The sequence below is a fragment of the Columba livia genome, chromosome 4 (genome assembly GCF_036013475.1).
Source record: "Columba livia isolate bColLiv1 breed racing homer chromosome 4, bColLiv1.pat.W.v2, whole genome shotgun sequence".
NCBI lineage: Eukaryota > Metazoa > Chordata > Aves > Columbiformes > Columbidae > Columba > Columba livia.
In genome coordinates this window covers 11,538,840-11,551,917 of record NC_088605.1, presented here as the reverse complement: position 1 = coordinate 11,551,917, position 13,078 = coordinate 11,538,840, and the positions used below count along the sequence as shown (strand labels likewise).

General features: G+C 39.8%; 1 long non-coding RNA gene across 1 annotated transcript in view; it reads left to right on the top strand.

The window, feature by feature from the left end:
- LOC110359197 (uncharacterized) overlaps positions 1-12,972 on the top strand; it is a 35,340-nt gene extending 22,368 nt beyond the window's left edge. Inside the window, exons 2-3 of the long non-coding RNA XR_002414187.2 lie at positions 10,135-10,364; positions 11,703-12,972. This is a non-coding gene — a long non-coding RNA (uncharacterized LOC110359197). The remainder of the gene's footprint in view (positions 1-10,134; positions 10,365-11,702) is intronic.
- The last annotated feature ends 106 nt before the right edge of the window (positions 12,973-13,078 follow it).

Below are 13,078 nucleotides of genomic sequence, written 5' to 3'. Positions count from 1 at the left end.
GGTATGATTATTATAAAACTAATATAATATTATAATTATAAATAATACAATGATAATTACTATAATAAAGGATATAGTAATAATAGGATAATTCCTATATTACAGGATAACTTGTAATACATGATATCTGATATCTTGTATTGGAAGCTGTGGATTGCAGGATAACAGAATAATTATTTACTGGCCTCTGGTAGCTTGTGATCATCTCTGTCTCTGTCACTTCTAAGGTTTGCAAATAGCGTGGGGAGAGAGAGAGAACGCAACATCTGAATCAGCTCAGGCACAGTGATGTGATCAAGCCAGAAATGGCAAAGCTAAAGGCTATCTGAACCTCTCTGCATGTTCAACTGTTCAGGTTTTTGCCTGTGTGAGTCATCGGCTCTTTCAAACTTCAGACTGAAAAAAGCAAAATCCTGAAATGAACCACCAGTCACTCAAACGAGGGAAATATTCTTCCTAAATGGACAAAACAACTATTGCAGTATTAACAGGGATCAGTTTTTATGAAGTGAGGGTGGGATGAGGTAGCAGAAAAATTGTCAGATGAGCACACAAATGTATTCTCTGTATTTTGTCAGAATAGCCAACATCATGCAAAAGCCCCTTCCTTTCGCTGATTGTTAGTCCTTGGGGTGAAAGCCCAGAAGCAGCTGTATGCTTGTCAAGACTGGACGTGGTCTTCCAGTTGGAAGAGGTTATCATTCTTGGTCATGAATGGGATAGCTACCCAGTACAGTCTCAGACAGACTTTACTAAAACTGCAAGATCATTTAAAAATGAGGGAGGAAAGTGCAAGCATGACTATCCATTATAACATATATCTGCACTAAGTCTTTTAGTAACAGAAAGTACATGCTGTGTCTTGCTGATGATCAACACCAGCTCGGGGTCCATAGCAGGTCCTAGTAAAATCTGCTACAGCAGAATCTGTCAGTAAGAGAAAATCTACTGCGATGTTGTGTTAAATTCCATCCAGCTTCTCATGGCTGTGAGGCTGAACATTGCTGCAGGAAGAAGGGAGGGACTCTGGTTCAGTGTATACCCAAAAGAGATCTATCATTGTGGCTCCAAGAGCATCTTCTCAAAGTCCCTGAGTGATGCAAACCTTGAGTGGGACAAGTTCCTTCCCTCTATTGAAGAGTTTTCACTATGGGGTGTAATTTACACCTGTAAGCCAAGGGAAGTGAATCTTGAACTAGGTGTTCAGTGGTCAGACCTCAATAAAAGCACACATCTTGCCCCCCAAATTTCTCTCAAGATGTTGCCGTCCCTCAAGGATACCTTTAGGAAACCCCAAGCCACCTTTTGTGTGCCTGAGTAGAGTTGTTCTTGTGATTTTCAGTGGTTTAGTACAACAGCAGGAGAGGACAGATGGACTGTTTGTGGACTGCATATAATGCTCCTAATCTGTACTGGAAATTAGAATATTGGATGAGCTGCTTAAGATAGATGTAGACATACGTTCTGTCAAGCACACAGACAGCTTTTATAAGTATGGTATATGCTGCTCACATTTCCAGCCATTGAATTCATCAGTACAATGAATGCCATTTAGATGGGTAATGAAAAGTCCTCTATTCTACCTTAAACTGGCACATAATTTTCCCTGTCAACAATCTGCAGCACTGAGGTTGTTTCTGAAATTCCTGGCTCTGGAAGTTACAAGGTACTTATGAAAATGTACTTAACTGCCTGTGAGTCAGCATTTGGAGGTCTGAAACTCATTTCCAGGAATTACGTGATTTACAGGGCTTGACTTCCAAACCTGGTGACTGGTATAGCAAGAGAAAGAATAAAGAAACTCTCAAATACAAACCCCAAATGCTTTTCAAATGCAAACCACAGAAAGAAAAGTCTGTCTCTTGAGACATATCTGTCCCTGTCATTTCAAATAATAGGGTAGTGGAGAAATACTCCATCTCAGCTATTTTCTCTTTGGGGTCACAGTTTCTTCACTTACGTCTAAAGATTCCACTGAACCAGAAAAAGGAAACATACTTTAAATTTAACTGTACTAATGAAGAACATTCCTGTTCATTTGTATCCTTTAAATGTGGAATGAAGGCATTTAATATATTACCAGTATCAAAGAAACCGATGGTATCTGCTTAGCGTAGCACTATATGAGTGGAACAGGTGAGGGACTAATGGCAGCAAAAGACTTGGTATTATAATTTAATGTTAATATTTCAGTGAATTCCAAGAGTGTTTTGGCCAGGCTCATTTCCAAAGAGAACTTCCAAATAATGCCAGTGCTTTTCAGGTAGAAGTGAGATAATTTGCAGCCCTGCTTAGGGAATGAGATAGATAATTTATTTAGACCATTAAGGCAAAGGAAGTGACCCTTCCTAGGTGCTTCCTCAGCCACTAAGCAGAATTCTCTGGTAGCAGTCTCTTGGGGAGAATAACTTTTCCTGCTGGCAGTTCCTTCAGCAGCTAATTGTGTGCTCTTGGAAATAAGTTACTGTTCTGTCTCATTTCCTTAATTTCCTGGCTCTATGTCCTACTTCTCAGACAGTTATTTTTCCTTTTCATTAGGGATGGTAAAGTTGTAATTTGTACTTCTAGGAGCCAAAGCAGTAGTAGAGCTAATAAACATGCAGGCGATGCAACCTTATGAGACCCCATGGCTGGAAGGGGCATCCACACTTCTGGCCAAAGACAAGGCAGAGGCTTGTGGCCATGGTTTGCCAAGAGGCAGAACATCTACCCCTTGCACCGGAGCCTTGGTTAACTGAACAATGCTGTTCCTCTTGGGGTGGTATGTTTCTAATTGGAGTGAAGAACATGACAGCAAAGAACTAATGAAATTTGTGGCAAACATTATACACTTTTTTTGAAGAGTGGCATTTAGTAGTTTTATTTGCCATCTGACACCTATTTTGCTGCAGAAGTTACAATCCTCTTTGCTGTGATTGGCAAATACCTCTGAGGAATATGGAAATATGTATAAAGTGCCAATAGCTTTTAGATATACTTAGTTCTCTTGCTTATGGAAAAAATAGTTACTTGGCAAATTCCCAGTGTCCTATAATCTGCAGTATCTCACATTGCTATCAATTCATTTTCAGGCCTGGTTATGTCATGGAAACAAACTGGCTTGATCTTGTGAGAGCAGATGATGTCCTCAAGTTTGTGGGTACAAGTAAAGCCCCCATCAGGATTACCTGGAAAGTTTAGCAGATTTTACTTAATTATGTAGTAGTTTGGGCTGGTATGTGTGATTTGGCTGAACCTGAAAATAAGTGTTTTGTTCATGTCTTTGACAAAAGTCTGACGTTTGTAGTGGGAAAGTGGCCATCCTCCCTAAAAGCTATCTATTCTGCGATCCTATCACGTTCATACATTCCTTGCATATTTCTTTTGCTTAGTCAGTACAAACCTGCAGGTTCTCAATTATGTTTGTACAAATTAAAAGCCCTGACTGTGCAAGGTACGAGAATATATAAAAAAACTTGGGTCGACTTGCTTGTATTTTATCAGAACAGGAGAGGAATTATTTCCTAAGGTTGTTGCCAGGCCATTAAATAAAGAGGAATATGTTCAGTGCTCTGCTGGTAGCATGCCACTGGGGCTTTTCTTTCAAGCTGAAATATCGCAAACCAAATGTTTATGTTCCATCTGGAAGCCAACAGGTGACCTGCCTAGGTTTTTCTGGAAACAGATGCTATAAGACATTCTACATATTTTATGGATGGGGAGCGGGGGAAAAAGACAGCAAAGTTGTCTGTTACAATAGGAAGATCCTAAGGTAAAACAAGTTTAGAAATATTCGTAGGCACTACTCTGGGAACTGTGTGACACCGACCAGAGGTCTGACAGCACACTTCGTTTGTTCTTTGTCCAAAACAAACCAGTATTCCTTCATCATCATTTCATATTACATGACTTCTAGGTCTATTCCTGGGATGAGTTAAGAAACAAAGGAAAATTCATTTGAAATGGAGGAAAATTAAAAATAACATGATCCAAGCTCAATGTAGAGATGGGTGTTAGGTACGAAGGATCCTTATTTTTACATATTAGTTTTGTGATCCTCAATTTAGATCTCAACATTATACTGTAAAGACTGGGCTAGTTAGAAGTAACAAGATGAAATACTATATATTAAAAAAAAAAAAATCAGAGAAAATATTGTGGCTATGAAGAATATTGTACTGGAAACACAACAACATATGTAAACATATGTGAGTAGGTAAATGTATACGCATAACTAACATATGATCTTTATTGCATATAAAACATTAATGTTCTTGAAATCCTAAATAATCAAATGATAATAAATGAAAAAGCTCAGCCTGCTATATCAAGTGCATTCACAGACTTAGAGGAAAGCCTGATATTTCAGTAGACATTACATATGCAGTTGATACAGCACTTGAAAAATGCAACTGTAAATTATTTCTTATCACAGCCTAAATAAACCATTTACATTTTATCTGCTGAGAGAATTTCAAGAGAATTTCAGTAGTTGCCTTAGGCATCATTACTGAGTTCAAAGAAGAAAACATTTTAACCAGGACATCTTTACATCTACTTTTGTTTTAGTGAGGGTTCTTCATGTTCTTATTAAATCTCTTGTTTACTAATCAAGTGGGAAAAGACAGGAAGGTAAACACCATGGAAATTAAAATTGAAAGCATTTTGAAACGTTCCCATATTACTTGTTTTGCAGCCTGCAGAATTTGGTTTTAACACTGCAGCAAGCCATGAGACACTCACTTCTGCAAAATCAGAGGGTTCAGCTGACTCTGTATTGGCCACCATTGAGACACCCACCTTCAATCCTGAATTGGTTCACTCCCAGATGCGCAGAAAAAAGGCTCCACCAGGGACCAGTTCTAGAAAGAAGTGTCACTGCGAATCGTTCTGCTGCCACAACTTCACTCCTGGGCTGGGAGGAGAGAGGTGCAGTTTCAATTTTTTCTCCTTGTTCTGCTTGTTTCAGAACTTCTCCACTAACATATAGAGCTGTCTTCTCATTTAAAAAGGGCCCAAGTGAATGAGCAAGAATTGTAAATGATGGTCCAAGAAGACACATGGTACCCTTCTGTTTTAGGTAAATTTAATTTTAATATTGGATACTTTGGTGTTGCTTGGCCTTTTTTTTTTTTTTTTTTTTTTCCTTCCCGTGTGTCTATTTAACGCATAAATAACTTCCTATGGTGAAACAGCAGCCTCACTAACAATGGAACATCAATTTAACACCACTACAAATGATTATATATTTTAGAAATTTTGCAGAGCTCTTTGTCTCTAATCTTTCGTTGTTACACTATGGGACTTAGTGTTACAATAAATTGTCTGAGTTTGTCTTGCAACAGTAATGATAGCTATCAACCAGATGTTTATTTGCACACCAGTGTAACTAAGGAATAGGCACAAGAGGTACAGCAGCTCAAAGAGCTGAGTCTGCTCTTAAAGCTGAGGCAAACCACTACCATTGCAAACCACTGGAATACTACGAAATATTTTAAAAGCTTTTGTCTAAAAAATAGTTTTAAAAAACACTAAATAATTGTCTTAAACAAGTTCTTGATACAAAAAGTAAACCAAACAACAATAAAATGCTTGAAGAAGCAAACAAATTCATCCCAACCCACCCCCTAAAACCCCTAAAAACAATAAAAACCAACTCAAAATACAGTTTATTGCAACTGTCTCAATTGTCTCTCATAACTGATATGATCCCATTTCTCATTATTTATGCTCACTGTGGTTTTCAAGAGAGCAGTGAGCAGCATGCCATTTTTGGAACTGCTGTAATCGAGGGCATACATAGTTTAATTATTAAAACAAAGGGATTGTGTAGCATACTCTAAATGCTACTGCTGCCACTTAGAAACTGATGTGAATTGCATTCCTTTTAATAAATTAGGTACTTAATTACATTATAAATGTAACCTCTAATTGAAGCACCTTCTCCCAGTGGGCATAACTCTGTGATGATTTGGCATGAACTACCTAGAAGTAGATGCATGCTGCTGCAGGAGTGGGAGTCTCACTAATAAGCACTTAAACATCAATCTTGAGTATTTTTGCAACTTAATGGATCTTTCCCCAGGATATATCTCAGAAGGATATTTGTTCTGCTGCAGTGTTCTGCTGCCTTTTTCTCTGATCCACCACTTGTGACCATTTGTGTGTATGCACTTTTTTATTTGATAGCTTTTATTTTGCATTCTTGGATACCCACTGGTGTCTCCACAGTACATAAAGGTGGATGCAAGTCCCTGTCTATGGGTATTTCATGTTCTGTTTAACTGCCTAAATACAGCTCAAGTTTTTAATATCTGTAATGGTACTGGAGCTATTACATGACCTCTGAAACTTCAGTTTTCTCTGTGCAGTAACTCATGGACCCAGTTTAGAAGGGCTGAGGGTGCCAGGTAAAACTTCATTCTATGCTTAAGTCCTGTATCATTCTGATTGTTAAAGATTTAACAGCTTTAGATTCATTTAATTACCTTAGACTCTTTGCTAAAGTCTCATCTAAACAGTTATTAATATTTTCCTGATAATCTATAATTTGTTGTTGCTGCAGTAAGGGATTAGTTTTTTTGTTTGTGTCTGTAATTACTTCATAAGATTTCTGCCCAGTTTAACTGCCAAGGTGATTGAATTGATGCATTCAAATAACACTTGTCCATATTTCTTATACCTAGAGAGTGTTGTGAAATCGGTGAAAACAGAGTATAAATGAATATATTTAACTAATCTTACCATTCAATTGCAGGTCATCAAGGTGTCAGGCAGGGTTGCATAAAATAATAATTTGTGCCGTGTGGTTGAAGAGCAGCTTTGCAGTTTCTTGCCCTGATTCATATTTGCCAGACTACCCCTGGACTTGCCCTCTGTGTTTGTGACCAGCTCTTCCATCGACTTCCACTGGGGGCTGAAAACCTGGTGCTCAAACTTGAGCAAAGAGGGCACGCTCAGGCCAGTTACAAGTTTTGAGCTGATCTCTGTAACAGTGGTGCAATTCACTTGCTAAATCAGTGATGGAGGTCCTGAGGAGAGTAAAAAGATGTTAAGAATTGTTCAGTTTAGACGTTTCAATAGGTTCACTTGTTTGTTCTCAAATAGTACAGGAATTTCCATACCACATTAAAACCTGGAGTCTGTCTACTATAGTAACTTACTCCGGTCAATAGACAGTACTGCGTAACAGAAGGAGGTCTCAGGAAATAAAAGAACAAGAAAAGGCCATTTTGTGAATTGCTTACAGTTCCATTTCTCCCCAACTCCCTTAGAAAATTTTCTTTTTCTAATTCTTATTTAAAATCTGACTTTATTGCTAATCTCAGTTTTCTGCATGCTTTTCAATACAGTCTTAGTTCTGCTTAACACTGGCTAAACGCATGGAGTTGGGGACATATTTCTTTGGCTTTAATTTACTCTCTTTCACCATGCTTCTCCTGTTTCTCATAGTAGGTTGAAGATGACCAGGTATTTGCCATCTAAAAAAATTCTGATACTTAAATTCAACATGGTGCAGTTTCCTGGATTAGGACAGGTAAGGTAGATAAGAGCTGTGTGACCCTAGGAAAGTCTTATCTCTCAGGTGGAAGTTGAACAAGGTCATGTTGAAGAAGGACAAATCACAACTGTTTCTAGTTACTCTCTATATTCTGTAGACAACACAAGAACCTTCTCAGTTTCTCTGGGAGACATCCAAAGATTAATTCAGCCACTCATATGAATATATATATAGCTGATAGCCTGTAATATTCCTCCCCCCCCACCCCAAACCTCTCATTTTGAAAGATGAAGCCTGAAACTCATATATGAGATAAGCAACCCATTTAATTAGTTTAGGACTCTCCTATCTGTGGGCAGACAAATTCCATTTGTTTCTCTGAAGTACGGCAGCTCCTTTCCACATAAAGCTGAGAATGCAATGACATTTATTTTTCTTTCTATAAATTGTGTCACTAAATACCTAGTTAAAGTATGGGAATACCATTTCTGGTGGACAAACTGCACAAAACCAGTCTGACTGCAAAATGTATGTCTGTAAACATAGGATCGCATTCTCAACTGTGTAGCTTCATTGACTTTGATTAATAAGGATCTGGTCTATTGGTTTTCTTTCAGATAAGTATTAATGTACTCTTCCTTCTGTCTCAAAATTGTTCTCCAAATACCAAATGTAGAAAGCAGGACAGCTAAAGCAAGGCTTCCTAGCTAACACTTATAATAGAAACTATGTTTTTTTTCAAAAATATTAAAGAATAAGCAGTGCATATGGGGCTGCTAAAGAGGGGCGACTATTTTCACAGGGGGAATCTCACTTCTTCACCTTTTGTGGGATATGGCATTATCAAAGGCCAGCTCTGATTTGAATAAACAGATTATTATTTTTATTTTTTTTTTAAGACTTCATCCTGTGCCTATTAACATGTATTTTGTACCTTCAGCACCATCAACAATCACATCTGCAACTATGATGAGAAGACAATTAAAAGGGGAACAAGAGGCATCACTTGGTTTTGGCCAGGTTACCTTATTGCAGCTTAGGATTTTGCAGTCATAAGGCTGAGGATTTTATAGTAGCCTTGGGGTGACCAGTAGCAGCTTCTGAACTTCAGGGTGGTTTTGTTAGAGGCACAAGCAGAGCCTACTGCTGGGCTGTGGAGGAGCACAGTAACGTTTTGCTCTTTATCTGCTACTATTAACTAATTAAACTTGTCTTGGTCAAATAACCACAGTGAAGTTGGATCAACAGTGAAGGGCTTGCTTTTTGGGTGTGCCTACCTACTGCAGAGTTTGGTAATTCTCAGGTTGTTCATGGTGTTTTTTTTTTTTTCTTGGTGCTCCCTGTGGTCATTTAACAGAAGGCAAATTTCTCACCCTCTGCACCACCACCCTGTGTCAGCACTGCAGGTGTTGCTGCTCTTAGCACCCTTTTTGTCTTTTAGATATTGAATATCTCTGGTTATCCAAATTAAGTTTTTTGTTAAATCTCAGAGCTGTTAGAAAATAACATTACAGAATTCAGCACAGCTGTGGGGTCATAATGTAATCTGCATTTGGAAGATAGATGTGAGCAGAAAGGTAGGAAGCTCCCAATCAATACTGCTGGGAAAAATAAGTGGTGTGTACAACATCTGTGCTAGGAAAGGAGGAACTGTCATCTAATGCTGGGTGTGGGAAGCTCAGGGATAGTCATGATAGTTCATTCTGCTGGCAGGATGCCCTCTCCCAGCTGATCTCCATCCACATAAGGCAGGCAGCAGGGGTGCCTTGTGTTTCATGTGGGGGAAAAAAACAACCACCACGGTCAAAAAAAAAAAAACAAATACAACACCCCCCCTTCCCCTAACCAACCCTAAATCTTCATGCTCTGCTTGACTCCCTACAGCTTTGCTCCATGTGCTTTTGTTATACGACATATGGCTCTGTTATGAGACTCACCTTCAGCCTGGGAACTGTCTTTTCACTGCCTGGGACTTGTTTCGCTGCCTCCTGCCATCTGTAACTGTGACAGTTAAAATCATGTTGGTCTGGAGTATACTCAGGGTTTGTTGGTGAAAAACCTCAGAGCTGGAGATGGCCAAGCTATTTTATTAGTAAAGGCCAAAGTGAATGTTCATATGGGAGAGATTAGTTACAGCTTTGCACAGCAGTCACAGTGGTTTCCTCATTAAAGTTGTTTTTCACTAAATATAAGAATTTTCAAAGTTATGTGATGGGTGTTACACCTGATTTCAGTACAAACTAATTGAATGCACTGTGCTGTTCAAAAAGCAGTTTTGATTGACTTCTCTTTGTTCTCAACTTTAATCCAAATGAAAAAAAAGGCACTTAATTGTGCTAATTAATTTATTTATGTTAATGAACATTGATTGACTCATCCTTCTGTATTGCGTTGAAATTTGAGGTGTGCTACAAATCAGGCACAGTTTATCATTTTGAGGCTTTGAGTTGGTTATAAGTCTGCCATAAATAAAGGAAATTGAAAGCACTGACTTCAGGATGCTGGTTAGAGGAAAGCCCTTGTTTTCAGCCTGAGATGTGGCTCAGCTGTGTTTGTAGCACTGGCTATTTACAGCCTTTTATACTCATACAGATTTATAAATAGTTTACAGAAATATCACTGCAGTTGAACAATGCGATCTTTATTTTTTCCAGAAGCGAAGATAGAAGCCACTGAAGGCTGGGGAAGTTGTTGATAAAATGTCATGAACGAGGAGTGGAGGAAAGCCAGCTCTATCTGGAGCAGGATGTCACACAGCTATGAGGAGGTGTACCTAGGGTCATCCAGCCAGGATCTGGCATTTTGTGCCCTTGGGGATCTGTCAGACCAGAGCAACCAGGACAACAGCTTCTCCTTGGCTCATGAATTCAGAAGGACAAGAGAGGTATGGTTGGGATGTCTTGTGGGGGGAATGTTTTCCTTGTGGCTACTCCCAGTTGGAGGAATTTCCCCAAAGCCTCTGCCACCAGCAGAAGAGCACTTGAGCATGGCTGAGGCACAATGTCCAAGGTGGACATGCAAAAGGGAAGCTTTCCAGGAGCATCATCAGCTGCCATTCACCTTCTGCTGGCCACACAAAGGCTCAGCTCTGGCCACTCCCAAGTTTTATTTCAGTCACCCTCTTTCTCACCCTGAGAACACCCTGCACACTGAGCTGGTCAGTCCATAAGTGAGAAAACTTGGATGGCTGCAAGAGGGGTTGACAGGATCTTTTGCTTCTCTTGGATAGCAAGTGATAGATAAATGAAGTGTACTTGCAGGTCCAGCCAATACAGATGTTGGGTCTTGTGCAGCTGGTGAGAGAGCGTCAAGGTTTAAGGCAAGGCGGCAATAAACCATGGCAGACGCTCCCTGTTATCCCCTCATTTCCCGCCACCCCTTTCCTTTAGATCGAAAAAATTATTGGAAAGAAAAGAGGAAAGGAAGATAGATTTAGACTTCAAGTTGGAGAGTTTTAAAGGGTTTTACTAATGCTACTAATAAATAGAGAATATACACAAAATATACAAAACCAATCTTGAGTGCTCGATGTGCAGTTGGCTCAGGCCCCCGGAAGTCATGGGTGGGACTGCACAGCAAACCGGAACCTGGTTGCAGGATGCAGGACCTGAGGCCTGTAGATCACAGACAGACAGACATGGGCCTCTCTAGATGCTGGCCATTGTGTGACTCTTGTGATCACCCTCTTATATAGGGGGTATAACGATTATGGGATGGAATACTTCTGTTGGTCAGTTCTAGTCACCTGTTCCATCCACCCCTCCTCAAACACACCCCTCTCACAATGGAACGTGGGAAAACTTAACACTCTTTCTTAGCTACCGTAGTAATAAATCTGAACAAGAGCTTCTTCAGCATTCTGTTGGTCTCTTATCAGCATCAAGTACGGCATCCTAGGAAAAATATGCAGGCTAAAACTCAGAAAAGTACAGCCACCTAGAAGAACTTAGCTGAAAGAAAAATCACTAAAAGAGAAACGGTCTTGTTTTTAACAGAACCAGGACAGAGAGAAAAAACAAACAAACCAACCAAACCAAACAGTTACTGCTCTGTTTCAAATGCTTTCAAATATGATCTTTTCCCTTTTTGTCCTCTCCTGGTGAGCATCAGAGCCTCATCTCAGTTTTGAAGGATTCATATTTTCATATTGGTCATTTTTGTCATTTTTTTTCCCCATGTGCCTTGGTATCAGGTCATGATGATCCACCTTTGCTCTTGGCAGGTGTCTGCAGTGATTGGGTGGAGGTTGTGGATTGGTGCTGAGGCGAGCAGCTTGCCTACTGGTAGCATGTTATCGTGGGCAGGTATGCTGTACCCTTTCTACAAGTATACTTTGTGGTTGAAGAATGAGAAAGATTTAGGGTAAGTGAAAAAAGGGAAAGTGTGAATGTGAAGGAAAGTAGGAGCTGTGGAAGGGCCAGAGGTAGGGACCTGCCCACAGAGATGAAGTTGTGTTGGTTATTGTCTTCTGACGCTCAGCTGTTCTGGTGATAAAAGAAAAATGATGATCTCTGTCAGGATGACAGTCTTGAGAAGAACAGAAAACCCTCGAATGGGGCTGAGTGAGGAAAAGACCCCTTTTTTTAATCTCTTTTCCCTTCCAACCATGGTGAACATGAGCAGCAGCATAAGCCTACAAAACCATGCCAGGTATATGGTAGACTTTAAAGCCAAATGTTTACAACAAATCTAAACAGTATGACCGAAATGATGCTTGTGGGAGTCCTACACTCCAGGCAGACTTCCAGGCTGGGTGGGAAGTGAGCTGTAATCTTGCCAGGTGAGTATAAAGTGCAGATGTGCCGACATGAACCTCAGTGTTTTACCACGCCAAGAACTTAGCAGAACCTCAAACAGCTATAGGGAAGGTTCTGTGTTTCACCAGCAACTACAGAAAGCTCTGTTCTGTGTGTATACATACACTTACAGGCAGCAACCGATGGTTTCCTTCCACTGTGGCTGGCCAGACCTGATTGCATTTCAAAGCTCTCCACTTTGTGGCAGGATCCTGAAGCAAATTCTCTCCTCTTGCCCTTCTCCCCAAGTTAACTGCCCAGGAGTCTGACAGAGTTTTGCCTTGTGATTTTGGTTCCTTTAAAATCTTATTAAAATACTTTGTGGAGGTGGGTGTTCTCATGTGGAAGGGGCATCTCTATTTGATAGTCTGGTTAAATCGGGCATCATCACTTGGGTGAGTCTGCCTGGATGCTCACTTGGGGATGTAAGACAGCAGCTTTTGTTTCCAAATTTCTTTATATTTTGTGGAATTGCTTTCATCTGTGAGGCTTTAAAATAACATTGATTTTAAATGGTGGCATTTTGCACTTATTTTGTCCAAATGTAAATGTTTAGGCTGTTAGGCAGCAGAGACTCAGGCCTGGAATGAAACTTTTTACTTATCTGTTATTAAATAAAATCCTCTGAGGAAATATGGTCATAATTTCATCTGTCTCTAAAATTTCCACTCTGCCTTTAATCATATTTCCTGCAATACCTCCTTGCTTTTCCCCCAAAAGAATGAGTTCTTGGCTTTCTTTTTTTTTCAGTTTCTTCAGCAGAAAAATTGACAAAAACATTGTGTTTGGATGAATCTGTTGC